This window comes from Salvelinus alpinus, chromosome 26 (assembly GCF_045679555.1).
Source record: "Salvelinus alpinus chromosome 26, SLU_Salpinus.1, whole genome shotgun sequence".
NCBI classification, from domain to species: Eukaryota; Metazoa; Chordata; class Actinopteri; order Salmoniformes; family Salmonidae; genus Salvelinus; species Salvelinus alpinus.
This window is the reverse complement of record NC_092111.1, coordinates 26067658-26089697: the sequence shown is the minus strand read 5'-3', so window position 1 is coordinate 26089697 and position 22040 is coordinate 26067658. Positions and strand designations below refer to the sequence as shown.

The following is a 22040-nucleotide window of genomic DNA, read 5'->3' as shown; positions in this document are numbered from 1 at the left end:
TCCTGTTTACGCAATGTACTGAGAACCCAGCTGGCTGTATGGACAGGGACAGTATATCCGGAGAGATCCATGATTCCGTGAAACAGGGTATGTTACAGTCCCTGATGTCTCTCTTGTGTGCTGTCCTGCTGTGTACTGCCCTGCTGTGGGCTGTCTTGCTGTGTGCTGTCTTGCTGTGTACTGCCCTGCTGTGTGCTGACCTGCTGTGTGCTGTCATGCTGTGTGCTGTCCTGCTTTGTACTGTGCTGTTGTGTGCTGTCCTGCTTTGTACTGTGCTGTTGTGTACTGTCCTGCTGTGTACTGTCCTGCTGTATGCTGTCCTGCTGTGTGCTGCCCTGCTGTGTACTGTCCTGATGTGTGCTGTCCGGCTGTGTTCTGCGAGACTCCATTCTCTGCTGCGCGGCGCCAGTCAAGTTCAAACAGGCTAAACAATTTTCTGTCCCATCACGATGTCGTCTAAAATGATGATTGCTGTCAATCATCTTCGATATTACAATACTATCATAATATCACCCAAACTTAGTGGGGTGATCAAATTAAGAACGCAATTTGCTTTATCGCGTAACCTAGTGCACAAGTTTACTGCTGGTATTTAGTTTAAAAGTCCAAATAAATGTTCAAATGTAATTTAAAAAAAATTATAGATAGTTTCAACAGTATTGAAAACCGCCCAACCGCCACACACACATATGCTATTATTGTGCTATTACTACATTACACACCGTAGTTTATGGCCAGGCCCTGTTTGGCGTTCTGTTGATGTGTGTTAAAGTGTGTCAGCATGTGATTGCAGCATGATAGTTAGGTGACTACTGGGAAACAGGTCAGGACACCTGGCGGTGTTCAGGTTCTGAGGTGAACTTTGAGACTCTGGTTGCTGATAGGACACACGCGTGCACACACACACACACACACACACACACACACACACACACACACACACACACACACACACACACACACACACACACACACACACACACACACACACACACACACACACAGAGATATGGCTTGGTTGGGAGTTGTGTAACTGAAAGCTACTGATACCCAGCATGTGGGAGACAGAACTCAAAGAGGGAGAAGACTTTGCCTTCTGTGAGGGAAGCATAAATTCACACAGAGAGAGAGAGAGAGAGAGAGAGAGAGAGAGAGAGAGAGAGAGAGAGAGAGAGAGAGAGAGAGAGAGAGAGAGAGAGAGAGAGAGAGAGAGAGAGAGAGAGAGAGAGAGAGAGAGAGAGAGAGAGAGAGAGAGAGAGAGAGAGAGAGAGAGAGAGAGAGAGAGAGAGAGAGAGAGAGAGAGAGAGAGAGAGAGAGAGAGAGAGAGAGAGAGACGAGGGGTAGAAAGAGAGAGAGAGAAAGAGGGGGGGGAGAGGAAGGGTAGAAAGAGAGAAAGAGAAAGAGAATGATAGGAGTGGAAAAATAGAGAGCGGTAGAAAGAGAGTGAGGGAAAGAGAGGGGTAGAGAGAGAGAGGTAGAAAGAGAGTGAGGGAAAGAGAGGGGTAGAGAGAGAGAGAGAGAGAGAGAGAGAGAGAGAGAGAGAGAGAGAGAGAGAGAGAGAGAGAGAGAGAGAGAGAGAGAGAGATGCAGCGGTGCAGTTTTTGACACAAACCGGTGCTTCTGGCACCTACTACCATACCCCATACACTTACTTACATATTTTGTCTTGCCCATTCGCCCTCTGAATGGTACACATACCATGTCTCAATTGTCTCAAGGCTTGCAAATCCTTCTTTAACATGTTTCCTCTCCTTCAGCTACACTGGTTGAAGTGGATTTAACAAGTGACAACAATAAGGGATCATAGCTTTCACATAGCTTTCACCTGGATTCACCTGGTCAGTCTGCCATGGAAAGAGCAGGTGTTCTTAATGTTTTGTACACTCAGTGTGTATGTATTGCGGTTCGATACTGCGATTTTATTGTGATTCGATGTTCCCTACATATTTCTTACCATATGTTTGCTGCAGAGGGACAAGAGAGAGATGATGAGAAAATGAGTTTTCATCAGTCAAAGTTCTGAAAACAAATTGGCTCCCTATTTAAAAAGAAGATGGAGGACAAGCTATGAAGGAAAATACTGACATTTTGGTGCACCATATTATATGTATATTTTGTCAAAACGATATGATACAATATATTATAAAAAAATTATATCCAAATATGTAACCATGTGAATGTTTTCCTCCATCGCTAGTGTGTGCGCGTATGTAGTGAATGTGTGTGGGTTTTGTGTGAGAGTGTCAGTGTAGTGTGTGTGAGTGTGTGTAAATAGTGTGTATATACTGTATAGTCTTGTGAGTGTGCACAGAGTCAGTGCAAGATAGGGTCAGTGCAGACAGTCTGGGTAACCATTAATTAGCTATTTAGCAGTCTTATGGCTATTTGGCAGTCATGTCTTGGGGATAGAAGCTGTCTCGAACCTTTCTCTGATACCGTCTGATACAGAGGTCCTGGATGGCAGCGAGCTCGGCCCCAGTGATGTACTGGAGCTCGGCCCCAGTGATGTACTGGGCTGTCCGCACCAGCCTCTGTAGCGCTTTGCGGTCGATGGCGGTGCATTTGCCATACCAAGCCAGTGCCGGCTTTACGGGATGGCAAACCCGGGCATGGACCCCCAAGATATAATTTGTGCTCCCCCCAGTATTGTTTCCCCATAAACATAACAAATGGTAAATGAAATACAATGTCCAGTTTTGACAATGTAGCGTTGCCGGGCCTGAGAGTAGAGCAGACCAGGACAGAGGCTATATGCTGGGTGTGAGCTCATTATTTGAGGAGGCGGAGGGAGGGGGGATGTAATCATTAATCAATAAAACACGGAGGCAGTGCTGGATCATAAATAAAGTCACAGGTAGATGCCGTTGTTTGGTGGAGGGCTAGTCAACCCATTTAACTGTGACTGTATTCATGATACAGCACTGCCTCGGGTGCCTTATTGCTTTTATAAAACTCTTACCAACATATTCAAATAACAATGAATTACACATTTTAGTTAAAACTTTATTTTGATTTGGTTTTTTCTATTGGCATTTACTTGGATATGTCCATGATAATGACGTTGATGTGTGATTTCTGCTGGCTCAGAAACAGTTGTCTCGTCTGGGCACCATTCACTCTACGTATGGTACTGCAGAGATCAAAACATTTTAGGATCCGAAGGGCCCATGCCAAATATTTTCAGCGTCCTGAGGTGGAAGAGGCTCTGTCGTGCCCTCTCCAAAACTGTGCGGGTGTGTGTGGACCATTTTAAGTCCTTAGTAATGTGGACACCAAGGAGCTCTCGAACCGCTCTACTACAAACCCGTTGATGTGGATGGAGACGTGCTCTCCTCTCTTTCTCCTATAGTCCACGATCAGCTCCTTGGTCTTACTGGCATTAAGGGAGAGGTTGTTGTCCTGGCACACACTGCTAAGTCTCTGACCTCCCCCTGTCATCGCCGTCGGTGATCAGGCCTACCACCGTTGTGTCATCAGCAAACTTGATGATGGTGTTGGAGTCGTGCGTAGACCAACCTTTCAATGTGCTTCATAATTACAGATGTAAGTGCTACAGGGCGATAGTCATTTAGGCAGGTTACTTTGGAGTTCTTGGGAACAGGTACAATGGTGGTCAGCTGGAAACATGTTGGGATTACACTTGCCAACTGGTCTGCTTAGTCACTGGGACTTCGTGTTTGAACTTTTGTTTGTAAACAGGAAGCAGTAGACACACACACACACCCTGTGGTAGTGAGTTTCCTGTGTGACTGAGACAGGGAACTGAAACCTGTGCCCTCGGCTGCTGAGTCAGGGGAAAAAGATGCAGGCGTGAGTAGTGTGTGTGTGTGTGTGTGTGTGTGTGTGTGTGTGTGTGTGTGTGTGTGTGTGTGTGTGTGTGTGTGTGTGTGTGTGTGTGTGTGTGTGTGTGTGTGTGTGTGTGTGTGTGTGTGTGTGTGTGTGTGTGTGTGTGTGTGTGTGTGTACGAGCACGCGTCTGCATGTTTGCTGAAAGGCAGAAGAAGCCCTTATCTGCAGTATCTTCTCACCTTTCTATCAGTCTCGACTCCACGGTACTAGTTTATTACTCGGAAGAATTATGCAAGTTAGGTTGCTCTGTGAATGATTAATATAGAGATTAGCAGCTAAGGTGATCTCACCCATTTATCCACTTCACAATCACCGTGGGGTACAGTAGCTCATAATGTGAGCAGAAAGCAGAACAGGTAGCATAGAAATATAATTATATGACAGCCACAGGTGGCTACACATGGAAAGGAGATAGTATGCTGAATATGGATACGCGTTGACAATTTGCATTCTTTCACTTGTTATACTGAACAAAAATATAAACGCAACATGCAACAATTTCAATGATTTTACCGAGTTACAGTTCATATAAGGAAATCGGTCAATTGAAATAAATGAATTAGGCCCTAGTCTATGATTTTCACGACTGGGAATACAGATATGCATCTGTTCATCACATATACCTTTAAAAAAGGTAGGGGCGGGGATCAGAAAACCAGTCAGTATCTGGTGTGACAACCATTTGCCTCATGCAGCGCAACACATTTCCTTCACATAGAGTTGATCAGGTTGTGGCCTGTGGAATGTTGTCCCACTTCTCTTCAATGGCTGTGCGAAGTTGCTGGATATTGGCGGGAACTGGAACACGCAGTCGTACACGTCGATCCAGAACATCCCAAACATGCTCAATGGGTGACATTGTTACGGCTGTGTAAGGGAGGTGAAGTCAGGTGCAGGAGAGCAGAGTAGAGTAAGCAGGCACACTTTTATTCGGGTCAAGAAATAGGCACAACATGACATCAAAGTGCCCAAAAAACACAGAACATAAAACAAAAGTATAGTGCGTGAACATCTCACATAACAATCAACAATTACAGACAAAGACATGGAGGGGAACAGAGGACTAAATACATGCAGTGTGATTATGGAATGAAAACCAGGTGTGTAATGGAACAAGACAAAACAAATGGACATATGAGAAATGGAGCGGTGATGGCTAGAAAGCCGGTGACGTCGATCGCCAAGCGCCGCCCGAACAAGGAGAGGAGCCGACTTCGGCGGAAGTCGTGACAGACATGTCTTGTGAGTATGCGGGCCATGGAAGAACTGGGACATTTTCAGCTTCCAGGAATTGTTTACAGATCCTTGCGACATGGAGCCGTGCATTATCATGCTGAAACATGAGGTGATGAATGTCACGACAATGGGCCTCACGGTATCTCTGTGTATTCAAGTTTCAAGATAAAATGCAATTGTGTTCGTTGTCCGTGGCTTATGCCTGACCGTACCATAACCCCACCGCCAACATGGGGCACTCTTTTCACAATGTTGACATCAGCAAACCGCTCGCCCACAAATTTGTGCCCAACATTTTATAGAAATAAGCTTTTTGTGCGTATGGAAAATGTCTGGGATCTTTTATTTCAGCTCATGAAACATGGAACCAATATTTACATGTTGCGTTTATATTTTTGTTCAGTGTATTTGTTCAAATAATGACATCATATCCCTGTGAAATGCTCTATATCTGACAATCACTGAGTTGTCTCTCAAATGCTGATTTCTAGGATTGCAGTTATTGTTGGTGTTGTGAATAAGTCACGGTTGGAACATGCGGTAGTGTAGTTGATAGTGTAGCTTTCAGGCCCAGAGGGAAACTGAACTGATGCTGGATCAGGTGACCTGGTTTCTGTTGCCTCTGAGAAGGTTCCTGGGTCCACCTCCTGACGTCCAGGCCCGTCCTCGTTGCCACGGGAGACGGCTGGCATCCAGGCTGCCCTCGTCGTGAACTGAAGAGGGAGAGGGACACACAAGCCTCACAAACAACTATAGTAAACATAAAAATACAAACAAGTAAACAACACAAACCAAAACAGAGAGACACAGAGAGAAAGCCAGACAGACAGACAGCTCAAAGCTAAACATTGTTGTATCCTGAAATCAACAAATAAAGTCATACGACTAAGAAGCCAAAGAAAGACACAGGAAAATCACATTAAACATCTCATGTCTGCCTTGAGGCTATGAGATGACCCAACATTGAAAACACGCTAAGAATATAAAACATTTCCTAGATGAAAAACACACGGAAATACAAAAGCTGAAATAGTTTGTGATGCAGGTAAACAATGCGTGGTTGCCATGCCGACAAGCCATGGGTGTATAAATAGCATGGCCAGTGTTTGTTTAGTTGATGCAGCCTGTCTGCCTGCCTGCCAGCCAGCAGGACGAGCCTATCCCTGAAGAGAGAGCGAGAGAGATAGAGAGGGATCTGTGGGCTGAGTAGAGTAGCAAGCAGTACTGTGTACCATAGTGATCAACCAGTCATCCCTCCCCTCACAGCCCACACCAGAGGAATGTAGCTGGAAAACCAAAGAGGCCATTCCTAATATACTGACCCCCCCCCCCCCCCCCCCCGTCCCCCCCCCCGTCCCTCCCACTCGACCCCCAGGGAGGTCAGGGGTCATCACGCAGGCCAGGCTGTCTGGGAAACACCCTAAATAATACAGACAATGTTACTGTTCTATAAGTGTACAGTAAACACTGTACATACAGTACTTAGCATGTTTTGTTTGGATAGGAGTACTACATGACAGCTAGGATTAATACATGACAGATATAAGTACTACAAGACAGATAGGAGTACTACAAGACAGATGAGAGTACTATAAGACAGATAAGAGTACTACAAGACAGATATAAGTACTACAAGACAGATAGGAGTACTACAAGACAGATAGGAGTACTACAAGACAGATGAGAGTACTACAAGACAGATAAGAGTACTACATGACAGATATAAGTACTACAAGACAGATAGGAGTACTACAAGACAGATAGGAGTACTACAAGACAGATAGGAGTACTACAAGACAGATAGGAGTACGACAAGACAGATAGGAGTACGACAAGACAGATAGAATTTCTACAAGATAAGCCTTCTCTGTTTGACCTGCTGAAAGTGTTGTCTGGCTGTCTGTGGAAAATATACGTAATGTAAGTGACTGAATGTTGTGCTTTTGATTTGAACTGTGACCTCAGTAGACAAGAATTGTCATCCCTATTGCAAAGGTTGCCGTTATAATTTTTTTTTTTTTACATGAAAACTAAGTAATTTGATCACTTAAAGAAATGAATTCCCAATATACAGTAAGTATTGTGCTGCTGGCCGGTCTCCAAACTGTAACCTCACCCTCAACACACACTTTCCCTTCCTAATTCCCAAGTAACATGGACGCCTCTCTCATCTCTCTCCTCTCTGTAGGGAATGGTGAAAGCACCTGGAGCGAGACAGACACGGACAGACAGAGAGGGCATCTGGGAGCAGGCTCCCCTCAGACTAGTGACCGAGAGAAACAGACACAGCAGCAGTTACTGCAGTACTGACTGGTCCCCTGTCTTCAACTGAACCACAGTACTGACTAGTCCCCTGTCTTCAACTGAACCGCTTCCAGTTTCCTCCCACCCGGACCACTGGACCAGAACCAGGCCCAACCGCCTCCTACACTCAGGTAAGACTGACTGGCTCTGTTCTATTAGTATTCTCGTAGTCTCAGCCTCCTATATGAATATGTATTTGGTCCAAGCTGCTGCTCTATGTGCTTGTATAGACAGAGCTGTGTCCTCTTTTCTAGTAGTTTAATCTAATCAATATGTATATAGGAGGAGAAAAGGAAGGTTGTATTTTGTACTCAAAATGCATAGCAGTGGATTGTCTTACCAACCCATACTTCTTTCTGGTTCTGGTGGGGCAGAAGTGATACTGAGCTACCATGTTGTCAGTTTCCTGAACTCGTCAGGGTTATCCAGTCAGAGGACAGAGCTGGCTGTCCAGAGCTATCTAGTCCAATCAGGAGAGGACAAGGGTTCAGGGGCGGGAACAAGGAAGACAGTTCTAAAATGAAACACAGCCTATGCACAGACCACATACTAAAGCGCTACGGTAGAATTATGTTGTAAACAGAAGTTCATAGTTTAGGGGATGCCCCAAATGGCACCATATTCCCTATATAGTGCACTACTTTTGATCAAAGTCCTATGGGCCCAGGTCAAAAGTAGTGCACTACATAGGGACTAAGGTGCTATTTGGGATGCAATCTTAGTTTCCACAGTGTTTACAACCCTGGAGTTCTGTGCCAGAAGTTCCAGTAGAGACTATAAGCCATTGATGTTGTACAGTAAGCTAGGTCAGGAGGTGTTGTGTCAGTATGTGTGTGTGGTTATGATGAGTTTCTGAAGCGAGCCGTGTTGCTTTGGCGAGCGGCTGTGTGTGTGTGTGTGTGTGTGTGTGTGTGTGTGTGTGTGTGTGTGTGTGTGTGTGTGTGTGTGTGTGTGTGTGTGTGTGTGTGTGTGTGTGTGTGTGTGTGTGTGTGTGTGTGTGTGTGGCCGGTGTACTAACCCGAGGTCAGGCTCCTCCCACAGAGGTGTGAAAATGTACACTGTGTCTATTTTTCCCCATCCCTCGTGAGTCAACTCCATCCCTCCCTCCCTCTTGCCGTCTCTCCACTCAGTCCTCTGACTGCTGCTGACTCACTGAAATCTGATCCCTGCTGAGCCTGTCCCTCCTCCTTTTCGATTACCCCCTCTCCTTTTCAAATCAAATCAAATCAAATTTGATTGGTCACATACACATGGTTAGCAGATGTTACTGTGAGTCTAGTGAAATGCTTGTGCTTATAGTTCTGACAGTGCAGCAATATCTAACAAGTAATCTAACAATTCCACAACAACTACCTAATACACACACATCTAAGTAAATGAATGGAATAAGAATATATACATATAAATATATGGATGAGCAATGACAGAGCCTCTCCTTTTCTTTTACCCCCTCTCCTTTTCTTTTACCCCCTCTCCTTCTCTCTTACCCCCTCTCCTTTCTCTTACCCCCTCTCCTTTGCTCTTACCCCTCTCCTTTCTCTTACCCCCTCTCCTTTCTCTTACCCCCTCTCCTTTTCTTTTACCCCCTCTCCTTCTCTCTTACCCCCACTCCTTTCTCTTACCCCCTCTCCTTTCTCTTACCCCCTCTCCTTTCTCTTACCCCCTCTCCTTTGCTCTTACCCCCTCTCCTTTCTCTTACCCCCTCTCCTTTCTCTTACCCCCTCTCCTTTTCTTTTACCCCCTCTCCTTCTCTCTTACCCCCACTCCTTTCTCTTACCCCCTCTCCTTTCTCTTACCCCCTCTCCTTTTCTCTTACCCCCTCTCCTTTTCTCTTACCCCCTCTCCTTTTCTCTTACCCCCTCTCCTTTTCTCTTACCCCCTCTCCTTTTCTCTTACCCCCTCTCATTTTACTCCCTCTCTCTCGGCTCTCTTTCCATGGTCCTCTTTTCCACATCTCCATGTCTTCATTTCTCCTCTTCTTTCAGTCTCTTGATCACTTTCTCTTCCTTTTCTTTTACCCCTTAGTTCTCTCACTCTCTTCCTCTTGCCTCCGCTCCTCGTTTCCCTTCATCACTCGCTCTTCCTTTTCTTTTACCCCTTAGTTCTCTCACTCTCTTCCTCTTGCCTCCGCTCCTCATTTCCCTTCATCACTCGCTCTTCCTTTTCTTTTACCCCTTAGTTCTCTCACTCTCTTCCTCTCGACCCCGCTCCTTTTTTCTCTTCATCACTCGCTCTTTCTTTTCTTTCCTTTTCTCTCTCTCTCAGAGCAACATATCCTGCTGTGGAGCTCTTGAGTTCTATTTCTATGGTGTACTCTAGTCAGCCCCACACACTGTACCACTGCACCACTGTACCACTGTACCACTGTACCACTGTGTGAAAGTCTTGTTATCTGGAAGTGAGATTCTCATAGCCCCTAGTGGGACTAGGTGTTTTGTGTTTGTGTGTGAGTGGAAATGTGTGTGTCGGGGGAGGTGTGTGTGTGTGTCAGGGGGTGTGTGTGTGTGTGTGTGTGTGTGTGTGTGTGTGTGTGTGTGTGTCTGCAGGGGCCTCAGAAGGCACTGTGCTGTAGTCCAGTGTAGACTAGTGGTGTGTCAGGATGGTTGGATCTACTCTGAGTTCTGACAGACACCTCTCTACCTTCCTCCCTTCCCCTCGCCTTCTCTCTTCCTTCACACCCCTCTCTCTGCAACAGATATCTACCCTCTCTCTGAATAGAAATCCATTTGTTTTTTTATCTCTCTCTCTTTGTTTCTTTCTATCCTTTTTTCCATATTATCTTTCTCCTCTTTCATGCGCCTCCAAGAAAGACCGCCTGGAAAAATGCATTTTTCTCTGGAATATTTCAGTGAGCTGTTTGGATGCTTTCAGTCTGGAACCCCTCAACCTCTCGGCTCTGGAGAACATTGTTGATGGAGAGAGTGATAGACACACACACACACACACACACACACACACACACACACACACACACACACACACACACACACACACACACACACACACACACCACAGTAGGCTGCTGAGCTCATAATAATGGCCGGAATGGAGCAAATGGAATGGCTTCAAACACCTGAAACCATGTTTTTCATGTATATGTTACCATTCCATTGAATCCGCTCCAGTCATTATAACGAGCCCATCCTCCCCAATTAAGGTGCCACCTACCTCCTGTGACACACACACTGTTAATGGAGAGAGTGATTGACAGGAGATCAAAGGTTGTACATTAGTCGAAGACTTTCTGATAGGAAAAAGGTGGATAATATGCTTGCTTATGTGTGTAGTGTGTACGTCAGGGAGTTCAAAGCTGCAGTGGCTGTGTTGTGGAGGTGGAAAACTCCACTTTACAACTGTAGTGGATGACTCCACTCTCTGTTCACGCTACTAACGGGAAACTCAATTTGCCAGCCAGTCACTGCAGCTGGCCTGGAAGAAAAGGATAGAGGGGAGAGGGAGAAGGGGAGGGGGAAGCTGGCTTTCCACCAAAACTGCCATGGAAACTTTTTCAGTCGGGGCCGGGGAGAGGGACTCTATCTCTAACCCTTGATGTAGGCTTCCCCCTTGACACACTTCCACTCTCTACTCCCTCTCTCTCTCTCTCTCTCTCTCTCTCTCTCTCTCTCTCTCTCTCTCTCTCTCTCTCTCTCTCTCTCTCTCTCTCTCTCTCTCTCTCTCTCTCTCTCTCTCTCTCTCTCTCTCCCTCTCTCCGTCTCTCTCTCTCTCTCTCCGTCTCTCTCTCTCTCTCTCTCTCTCTCGCTCTCGCTCTCGCTCTCCCTCTCTCTGTCTCTCTCTCTCTCTCCCTCTCTCCGTCTCTCTCTCTTTCTTTGTCTCATGTTCTTTCTCTCTAACATATAATGCACGCCGCACGAACAAACACACACACTCACATACACAAACACACGCACACACTCCTGTCTCTTGAATACTAAACAATTAGTTAATTACCTGGGCCTGTGCTGATGAGTTCATTCACACAGCAGAGCTTTTGATTTAATTACTAAGACATGGATGAGATGAAAGGAGGTTGTGTGTGTGTGTGTGTGTGTGTGTGTGTGTGTGTGTGTGTGTGTGTTTGCCTGCGTGCGTGTGTGTGTGAGTTTTTAATAAGAGCAGTTATTGTACAGGATCCTATGAGCTTTCCCATGGGAACCAATCAGATGGTCTCTGGTACACTGTGTACTACACACACACACACACACACACACACACACACACACACACACACACACACACACACACACACACACACACACACATACACACACACACACTTACCCCATCAGACATGCCACCAGGAGTCTTTTCACAGTCCCCAAATCCAGAACAAATTCAAGAACGCATACAGTATTATATAAAGCCATTATTGCATGGAACTCCCTTCCATCTCATATTGCTCAAATAAACAGCAAACCTGGTTTAAAAAAACAGATAAAGCAACACCTCACGGCACAACGCCTCTCCTCTATTTGACCTAGATAGTTTGTGTGTATGTTATTGATATGTAGGCTATGTGTGCCTTTTGTAAAAAAAAAAAAATGTTCTGTAATATGTCATGTTTTGTGTGGAGCTCAGGAAGAGTAGCTGCTGCTTTTGCAACAGCTAATGGGGATCCTAATAAAATACCAAATAATGCCAGACATAATTGGGCTGTGTCACACAGCTAGTTAGCCATACACACTGTGATCTGTCTGATACTAACAATACACACTGTGATCTGTCTGGTACTGACAATACACACTGTGATCTGTCTGATACTAACAATACACACTGTGATCTGTCTGATACTGACAATACACACTGTGATCTGTCTGATACTAACAATACACACTGTGATCTGTCTGGTACTGACAATACACACTGTGATCTGCCTGATACTGACAATACACACTGTGATCTGTCTGATACTAACAATACACACTGCGATCTGTCTGATACTGACAATACACACTGTGATCTGTCTGATACTAACAATACACACTGTGATCTGTCTGATACTGACAATACACACTGTGATCTGTCTGATACTGACAATACACACTGTGATCTGTCTGATACTGACAATACACACTGTGATCTGTCTGATACTAACAATACACACTGTGATCTGTCTGGTACTGACAATACACACTTTTATCTGTCTGGTACTGACAATACACACTGTGATCTGTCTGGTACTGACAATACACACTGTTATCTGTCTGGTACTGACAATACACACTGTTATCTGTCTGGTACTGAAAATACACACTGTTATCTGTCTGGTACTGACAATACACATTGTGATCTGTCTGGTACTGACAATACACACTGTTATCTGTCTGGTACTGACAATACACACTGTTATCTGTCTGATACTGACAATACACACTGTGATCTGTCTGATACTGACAATAGACACTGTTATCTGACTGATAATGACAATACACACTGGGGTCTGTTTTGTACTGACAATACGCACTGGGGTCTGTTTGGTACTGACAATACACACTGGGGTCTGTTTGGTACTGACAATGCACACTGGGATCTGTTTGGTACTGACAATACACACTAGGGTCTGTTTGGTACTGACAATAGACACTGGAGTCTGTTTGGTACTGACAATACAAACTGGGATCTGTTTGGTACTGACAATACACACTGGGGTCAGTTTGGTACTGAAAATACACACTGGGGTCGGTTTGGTACTGACAATAGATCTTCTGAAAGTAACACTCCTCTGTGAGTGTCTTTCATTCCCACAGGGCTCTTCATCAGGTCAATTTGAGACAGTGCAAGTGGATCTCCTGAAGTGTCAGGCTGACAGATATGGAACATGAACCGTTATTAATACCAGTATGGAACCCATGTTCTCTTAGGCTGTACTGCTGTACTGCTGTGCCAAAACATCTATACACCCAGTACCTCTTCAGTCATGCAATATGCAGTGTGAAATATACAATATGCAATGCAATTCAGTACAGTCTGTAGGCTACTGTATGTACAAGCTGTATGTACAAACTCAATGCATATTTTGAATGAGTCATCATTCATCACCATACATTTGCTTGTCTTTCTAGTTTACATGTTTGTGTAACTTCAGGCCATATGATTGTCACTTTTATTTTAAAGAATAGAATGTGTTTCTAAATACTTCTACCTTAATGTGGATGTTACCATGGTTACGGATAATACTGAATGAATCATGAATAATGATGAGTGAAAGAAAGTTACAAACGCACAAATATCATACCCCCAAGACATGCTAACCTTTCACCATTTTTTTTACATTTATTTAATTAGGCAAGTCAGTTAAGAACAAATTCTTATTTTCAATGACAGCCTAGGAACAGTGGGTTAACTGCCTTGTTCAGGGGCAAAACGACAGATTTGACCTTGTCAGCTCGGGGATTCGATCTTGCAACCTCTCGGTTACTAATCCATCACTCTAACCACAAGGCTACCTGCCGCCCCATTACAATAACAGGGGAGGTTAGCATTTTTGTGGGGTGTGATATGTGTGCTTCCGTAACCTTCTCACTCATCATTATTCACAATTCATTCAGAATGATCTAGAATCATGGTCGCATCCACATTAATGTAGAAGTGTTTAGAAATGATGATGATGCCACTGTAGAAACTGAAACACAACCAAAACAAACAGCAAATGCGTCCAACAAATATGTACCGTTACAAGCTAGATATAGTCATTGCGTGTTATGAATATGGGACAAAATACTGAATCTGTCCAAATACTTTTGGTCCCCTAAAATGGGGGGAATATGTACAAAAAGTGCTGTAATTTCTAAACGGTTCACTCGATATGGATAAAAATACCCACAAATTAAAGCTGACAGTCTGCACTCTAATCTCACAGTCATTGTATCATTTCAAATACAAAGTGCTGGAGTACAGAGCCAAAACAACAAAAAAATTGTCTCTGTCCCAATACTTTTGGAGCTCACTGTAGATCAGGGCTGTGGGGGTAATGACCCAGCAAAATGGCTCTCACGTGTGATTTACCTGCTGCCATGAGACAGAGCTGACCTATTCTTCCCCCATCTCTTTATACAGGGAAAGAGGGAGGAAGAGAGTGGGGGAGAGATGGAAGGAGAGAGGGATGGAGAGGGAGGGAGGTTTAGCTTTATGGCCTTTTCAGCATAGCCTTACGGCCTACTCTACCCGTGAGAGAGAGAGAGAGAAAGAGAGAGATATGGATGGGGGAGAGGAAAAGAGATAGAGAGAGAGAGGACACACCCCATCTCTTCCTCTCTGCCCCTCTCTATCAATTCAATTTCAATTTAAGGGATTTATTGGCATGGAAAACATATGTTAACATTGCCAAAGCAAGTGAAGTAGATAATAAACAAAAGTGAAATAAACAATAAATAATTAACACCAAACATTACACTCACAAACGTTCCAAAAGAATAAAGACATTTCAAATGTCATATTATGTCTATATACAGTGTTGTAACGATGTGCAAATAGTTAAAGTACAAAAGGGAAAATAATGAATCTCTTCCTAGCTATATCTATAATCTATCACTTTCTGTCTCTTGTTTGGTTAGCAAAAAGCGTGTCTGATCCTCTGATCTGACATTAGTACTACCTTCACTACCTTGTTTTCTTCTCACTTACACTCTTCTTTTCCATGATGGTTAGATTCCTCCCAGGAGGAAAGGTCATTATCTCCAGTAGGCTTGACGAGACAACGACAATAGAACACACACACGCACGCTCGCACACACCACACACACACGCACACACAGAAGAGACAGAGATAATAGGTGTTTAATTGGCTCAGGGCATTCAGTGCTTACACAGCGCTGCTATCAGCTGTGTATTTGTGTTTGTACTTGTGTGTGTGAGCGTGTGTGTGCGTGCGTGTGAGTGGTTTTCTACCAGCGGTGGATCGACTGGCTGTCATTGCACTGCTTTTGTTTCCACATGATAATTATATAGAGAAACAAGAGGACTCATCTGTCTGTCTGTGTGATGATGCCACTGCAGATTGGCAAGCAAATCAGCTTCCTCTTGATTACAGATCAGTTGTGTTGGTCTCTGTTGTCACCTCTTATCGTTTCTAAAGAGTTCCACACATGCAGGCACACACACACACACACACACACACACACACACACACACACACACACACACACACACACACACACACACACACACACACACACACACACACACACACACACACACACACACACAATTCAATATGTGGCTATAGAATGTGTCTCTAGATATGAGTATAGCCACATGGCTCATAACTGTGTCATGTATTCTAGTTCAATCTAAAGCCTTGGAATGTAAACATTTATTGAGTGGGTCCTTATAGCATGGCTGATAGAAACATTGTTTGAGTGGGTCCTTATAGCATGGCTGATAGAAACATTGTTTGAGTGGGTCCTTATAGCATGGCTGATAGAAACATTGTTTGAGTGGGTCCTTATAGCATGGCTGATAGAAACATTGTTTGAGTGGGTCCTTATAGCATGGCTGATAGAAACATTGTTTGAGTGGGTCCTTATAGCATGGCTGATAGAAACATTGTTTGAGTGGGTCCTTATAGCATGGCTGATAGAAACATTGTTTGAGTGGGTCCTTATAGCATGGCTGATAGAAACATTGTTTGAGTGGGTCCTTATACAGTAGCATGGCTGATAGAAACATTGTTTGAGTGGATCCTTATAGAAGATATGATTTATGCCCACTTATGAGGCTCTATGGACCCTCTCCTCTCACTGTTTGAGTCTCAATACAATTATGTGTAGAGGTGCAGGCTAACAGCCCATTGAGCTAAACAAGCTTTCCTGCACCAGGGGAATACAGTAGACTGGGGCCTAATGGACCATCTTAGGACTCCCTGCCTGTATGGAATAATGATATGTGATGTTAAAGACCTTGCATGAGGAGTATATGAGGCTCCAGCTAGCTGCTAGCCAGTGGGGAGTCTTTCTTTAACAGTACAAGAGCCGATTGAGTCATTTTGACTCAATGAATTTCAAATTCAAATATCTATATCAAATATATCAAAGATCCTTGCCTTTTCCTAAGTACGTCTATATAACACAGGAGGTTTAAAAAAATACTTACTAGTTGCCAAAGTTCTGGAGCATGTCTTTAATGTCCTTGTGTTTTTGGTTAGATGTTTGCACTCAGTCGCTATGGATAAGAGCATCTGCTAAATGACAAAAATGTAAAAATGTAAGTCCCATATTATGTCATGGGAGGTGGCTAAATTAAAAAGTGTCCCATCAAGCCATGTAGCAAAGCTAAATAATGTTACAGAGCTAAATAATGTTACAAAGCTAAATAATGTAGCAAAGCTAAATAATGTTACAAAGCTAAATAATGTTACACAGCTAGATAATGTAGCAGAGCTAAATAATGTAGCAAAGCTAAATAATGTAACAAAGCTAAATAATGTAGCAAAGCTAAATAATGTTACAAAGCTAAATAATGTTACAGAGCTAAATAATGTAGCAGAGCTAAATAATGTTGCAAAGCTAAATAATGTTACAAAACTAAATAATGTTACAAAGCTAAATAATGTTACAAAGCTAAATAATGTAGCAAAGCTAAATAATGTTACAAAGCTAAATAATGTAGCAAAGCTAAATAATGTTACAAAGCTAAATAATGTAGCAAAGCTAAATAATGTTACAAAGCTAAATAATGTAGCAAAGCTAAATAATGTTACAAAGCTAAATAATGTTACAAAGCTAAATAATGTAGCAAAGCTAAATAATGTAGCAAAGCTAAATAATGTTACAAAGCTAAATAATGTAGCAAAGCTAAATAATGTTACAAAGCTAAATAATGTTGCAAAGCTAAATAATGTAGCAATGCTTAATAATGTTACAAAGCTAAATAATGTAGCAAAGCTAAATAATGTTACAAAGCTAAATAATGTTACAAAGCTAAATAATGTAGCAAAGCTAAATAATGTAGCAAAGCTAAATAATGTTACAAAGCTAAATAATGTAGCAAAGCTAAATAATGTTACAAAGCTAAATAATGTTACAAAGCTAAATAATGTAGCAAAGCTAAATAATGTTACAAAGCTAAATAATGTTACAAAGCTAAATAATGTAGCAAAGCTAAATAATGTTGCAAAGCTAAATAATGTTACAAAGTTAAATAATGTTGCAAAGCTAAATAATGTAGCAATGCTTAATAATGTTACAAAGCTAAAAAATGTAGCAAAGCTAAATAATGTTACAAAGCTAAATAATGTTACAAAGCTAAATAATGTTACAAAGCTAAATAATGTAGCAAAGCTAAATAATGTAGCAAAGCTAAATAATGTAGCAAAGCTAAATAATGTAGCAAAGCTAAATAATGTAGCAAAGCTAAATAATGTTACAAAGCTAAATAATGTAGCAAAGCTAAATAATGTTACAAAGCTAAATAATGTTACAAAGCTAAATAATGTAGCAAAGCTAAATAATGTTACAAAGCTAAATAATGTAGCAAAGCTAAATAATGTTACAAAGCTAAATAATGTTACAAAGCTAAATAATGTAGCAAAGCTAAATAATGTTACAAAGCTAAATAATGTAGCAAAGCTAAATAATGTTACAAAGCTAAATAATGTAGCAAAGCTAAATAATGTTGCAAAGCTAAATAATGTTACAAAACTAAATAATGTTACAAAGCTAAATAATGTTACAAAGCTAAATAATGTAGCAAAGCTAAATAATGTTACAAAGCTAAATAATGTAGCAAAGCTAAATAATGTTACAAAGCTAAATAATGTAGCAAAGCTAAATAATGTTACAAAGCTAAATAATGTAGCAATGCTTAATAATGTTACAAAGCTAAATAATGTTACAAAGCTAAATAATGTAGCAAAGCTAAATAATGTTACAAAGCTAAATAATGTTACAAAGCTAAATAATGTAGCAAAGCTAAATAATGTTACAAAGCTAAATAATGTAGCAAAGCTAAATAATGTTACAAAGCTAAATAATGTTACAAAGCTAAATAATGTAGCAAAGCTAAATAATGTTACAAAGCTAAATAATGTAGCAAAGCTAAATAATGTTACAAAGCTAAATAATGTAGCAAAGCTAAATAATGTTACAAAGCTAAATAATGTTACAAAGCTAAATAATGTTACAAAGCTAAATAATGTAGCAAAGCTAAATAATGTTACAAAGCTAAATAATGTAGCAAAGCTAAATAATGTTACAAAGCTAAATAATGTAGCAAAGCTAAATAATGTTACAAAGCTAAATAATGTAGCAAAGCTAAATAATGTTACAAAGCTAAATAATGTAGCAAAGCTAAATAATGTTACAAAGCTAAATAATGTAGCAAAGCTAAATAATGTTACAAAGCTAAATAATGTAGCAAAGCTAAATAATGTTACAAAGCTAAATAATGTAGCAAAGCTAAATAATGTTACAAAGCTAAATAATGTTACAAAGCTAAATAATGTAGCAAAGCTAAATAATGTTACAAAGCTAAATAATGTAGCAAAGCTAAATAATGTTACAAAGCTAAATAATGTTACAAAGCTAAAAAATGTAGCAAAGCTAAATAATGTTACAAAGCTAAATAATGTAGCAAAGCTGAATAATGTTACAAAGCTAAATAATGTAGCAAAGCTAAATAATGTTACAAAGCTAAATAATGTTACAAAGCTAAAAAATGTAGCAAAGCTAAATAATGTTAGAAAGCTAAATAATGTTACAAAGCTAAATAATGTAGCAAAGCTAAATAATGTTACAAAGCTAAATAATGTAGCAAAGCTAAATAATGTTACAAAGCTAAATAATTATACAAAGCTAAATAATGTAGCAAAGCTAAATAATGTTACAAAGCTAAATAATGTTACAAAGCTAAATAATGTAGCAAAGCTAAATAATGTTGCAAAGCTAAATAATGTTACAAAGCTAAATAATGTAGCAGAGCTAAATAATGTTACAAAGCTAAATAATGTTACAAAGCTAAATAATGTAGCAAAGCTAAATAATGTTACAAAGCTAAATAATGTTACAAAGCTAAATAATGTTGCAAAGCTAAATAATGTTACAAAGCTAAATAATGTAGCATTTTAGTATCAGAAGTGGGATCCATCATTGTGACATCACAAGTCACCTTGAGCAGAAAATTCGCCCATCTGGAAACATACAGTACAGTGACTTCCCTCCACTACAGTTATGCTACTTTACTGCCCCTATCTGAGGGCTGTTTAGTTCTGGAGTGGACTCAGTGCAGCATGGCAACAACTGACTGTCGTACGATTACATAATCACACACACCACATAAAGGACAGACAGGGCTAGCTTGTTGTTGTTTCAAACGAGGCAGTCAGGGCCCTAGTAGGAATGTTACAGGAGGAGAATTCAACAAAGCTTCATGGGGTGAAAAGTGCAGGTTTTCCCATGACGATGAGAGAGGCAGAGATTTACTTGAGAGGGAGAGATACACTACATTACCAAAAGTAGTATGTGGACACCTGCTCGTCCTACATCTCATTCCAAAATCATGGGCATTAATATAGAGGTGGTCCCCCTTTGCTGCTATAACAGCCTCCACTCTTCTGGGAAGGCTTTTTACTAGATGATGGCACATTGCTGCGGGGACTTGCTTTCATTCAGCAACCATAGCCTTAGTGGGGTCGGACACTGATGTTGGGCGATTAGGCCTTGCTCGGAGTCGGCGTTCCAATTCATAACCAAAGGTGTTCGATGGGGTTGAGGTCAGGGCTGTGTGCAGGCCAGTCAAGTTCTTCTACACCGATCTCGATAAACCATTTCTGTATGGATCTCGCTTTGTGCACAGGGGCATTGACATGCTGAAACAGGAAAGGGCTTTCCCCAAACTGTTGCCACAAAGTCTAGAATGTCACTGTATGCTGTAGCGTTAAGATTTCCCTTCACTGGAACTAAGGGGCCTAGACCGAACCATAAACTGCCCCAGACCATTATACCTCCTCCATCAAACTTTACAGTTGGCACTATGCATTTGGGCAGGTAGCGTTCTCCTGGCATCCAGATGGTGAAATGTGATTCATCACTCCAGAGAACACGTTTCCACAGCTCCAAAGTCTAATGGCGGTGAGCTTTACACCACTGCAGCTGACGCTTGACATTGCGCATGGTGATCTTAGGCTTGTGTGCGGCTGCTCGACCTTGGAAACCCATTTCATGAGGCTCCCGACAAGCAGTTATTGTGCTGACATTGCTCCCAGAGGCAGTTTGGAACTCGGTAGTGAGTGTTGCAACCGAGGCCGAAAATAAAAAATGTTCTCCCCAATTTTGTGATATCCAATTGGTAGTTACAGTCTTGTCCCATCGCTGCAACTCCCGTACGGACTCGGGAGAGGCGAAGGTCGAGAGCCATCCGTCCTCCAAAACACAACCCTGCCAAGTCACACTGCTTGCTTAACCCGGAAGCCACCGGCACCAATGTGTTGGAAGAAACACCGTCCAACTGACGACTGTGTCAGCATGCATGCACCCGGCCCACCACAGGAGTCGCTAGAGCGCGATGGGACAAGGACATCCCGGCCGGCCTTACCCAGACGACGCTGGGCCAATTGTGTGGAGCCTCATGGGTCTTCCGGTCGCGGTCGGCTGTGACACAGCCCGGTCTCGAACCTGGATCTATAGTGACGCCTCTAGCACTGCGATGCAGTGCCTTAGACCACTGCACCACACGGGAGGCCGGACAGATCAATTTTACGCGCTATGTGCTTCAGGACTCTGCAGTCCAGTTCAGTGAGCTTGTGTGGCCTACCACTTTGTGGCTGAACCGTTGTTGCTTCTAGATGTTTCCACTTCACTATAACAGCACTTACAGTTGACCGGGGCAGCTCTAGCAGGGAAAACATTTGACGAACTGACTTGTTGGAATGGTGGTATCCTATTACAGTACCACGTTGAAAGTCACTGAGCTCTTCAGTAAGGCCATTCTACTGTCAATGTTTGTTAAATGGAGATTGCATGGCTGTGTGCTTGATTTTATACACCTGTCAGCAACCTGTTGTGGCTGAAATCCACAAATTTGAAGGGATGTCCATATATTTTTGTATATATAGTGTAAATATATATAGAGAGAGAGGGAGGGAGGGAGGGAGGGAGGGAGGGAGGGAGAGAGAGAGAGAGAGAAAGAGAGCGAGAGGGAGAGAGAGGTGGGAGAGAGAGTGCAATGTTAGGTGAAGATAAGGGTTTGTAGGGTAATGGGAGGTGTGTTGTGTATAGAGGTGGTTGTATAGAGGTGTGTGTAAATGTGTCTTCTAGTGGGAGATGTGTAGAGGAAGATGTGTGAATGTGCTTCAGGCAGGTAGGCAGCAGGGTAGGGTAGCTGGTATAACAAGGAGGTCACTCTGATTGACAGGAACCAGTAGGGTAGCTGGTATAACAAGGAGGTCACTCTGATTGACAGGAACCAGTAGGGTAGCTGGTGTAACAAGGAGGGCACTCTGATTGACAGGAGCCTGAGGACATGAAGCATGTGGTTTACTTGACAAAAAAGGCATCTCTCTCTCTCTCTCTCTCTCTCTCTCTCTCTCTCTCTCTCTCTCTCTCTCTCTCTCTCTCTCTCTCTCTCTCTCTCTCTCTCTCTCTCCCTCCCTCCCTCCCTCCCTCCCTCCCTCCCTCCCTCCCTCCCTCCCTCCCTCCCTCCCTCCCTCCCTCCCTCTCTCCC

At 42.4% G+C, this 22040-nt stretch overlaps 1 long non-coding RNA gene across 1 annotated transcript in view; it reads left to right on the top strand.

Annotated features, from left to right (window-relative positions):
• Positions 1 to 22040, top strand: part of LOC139555066 (uncharacterized) — a 172342-nt gene that overhangs the window by 35457 nt on the left and 114845 nt on the right. The window contains exon 2 of the long non-coding RNA XR_011670936.1: positions 7273 to 7519. This is a non-coding gene — a long non-coding RNA (uncharacterized lncRNA). The remainder of the gene's footprint in view (positions 1 to 7272; positions 7520 to 22040) is intronic.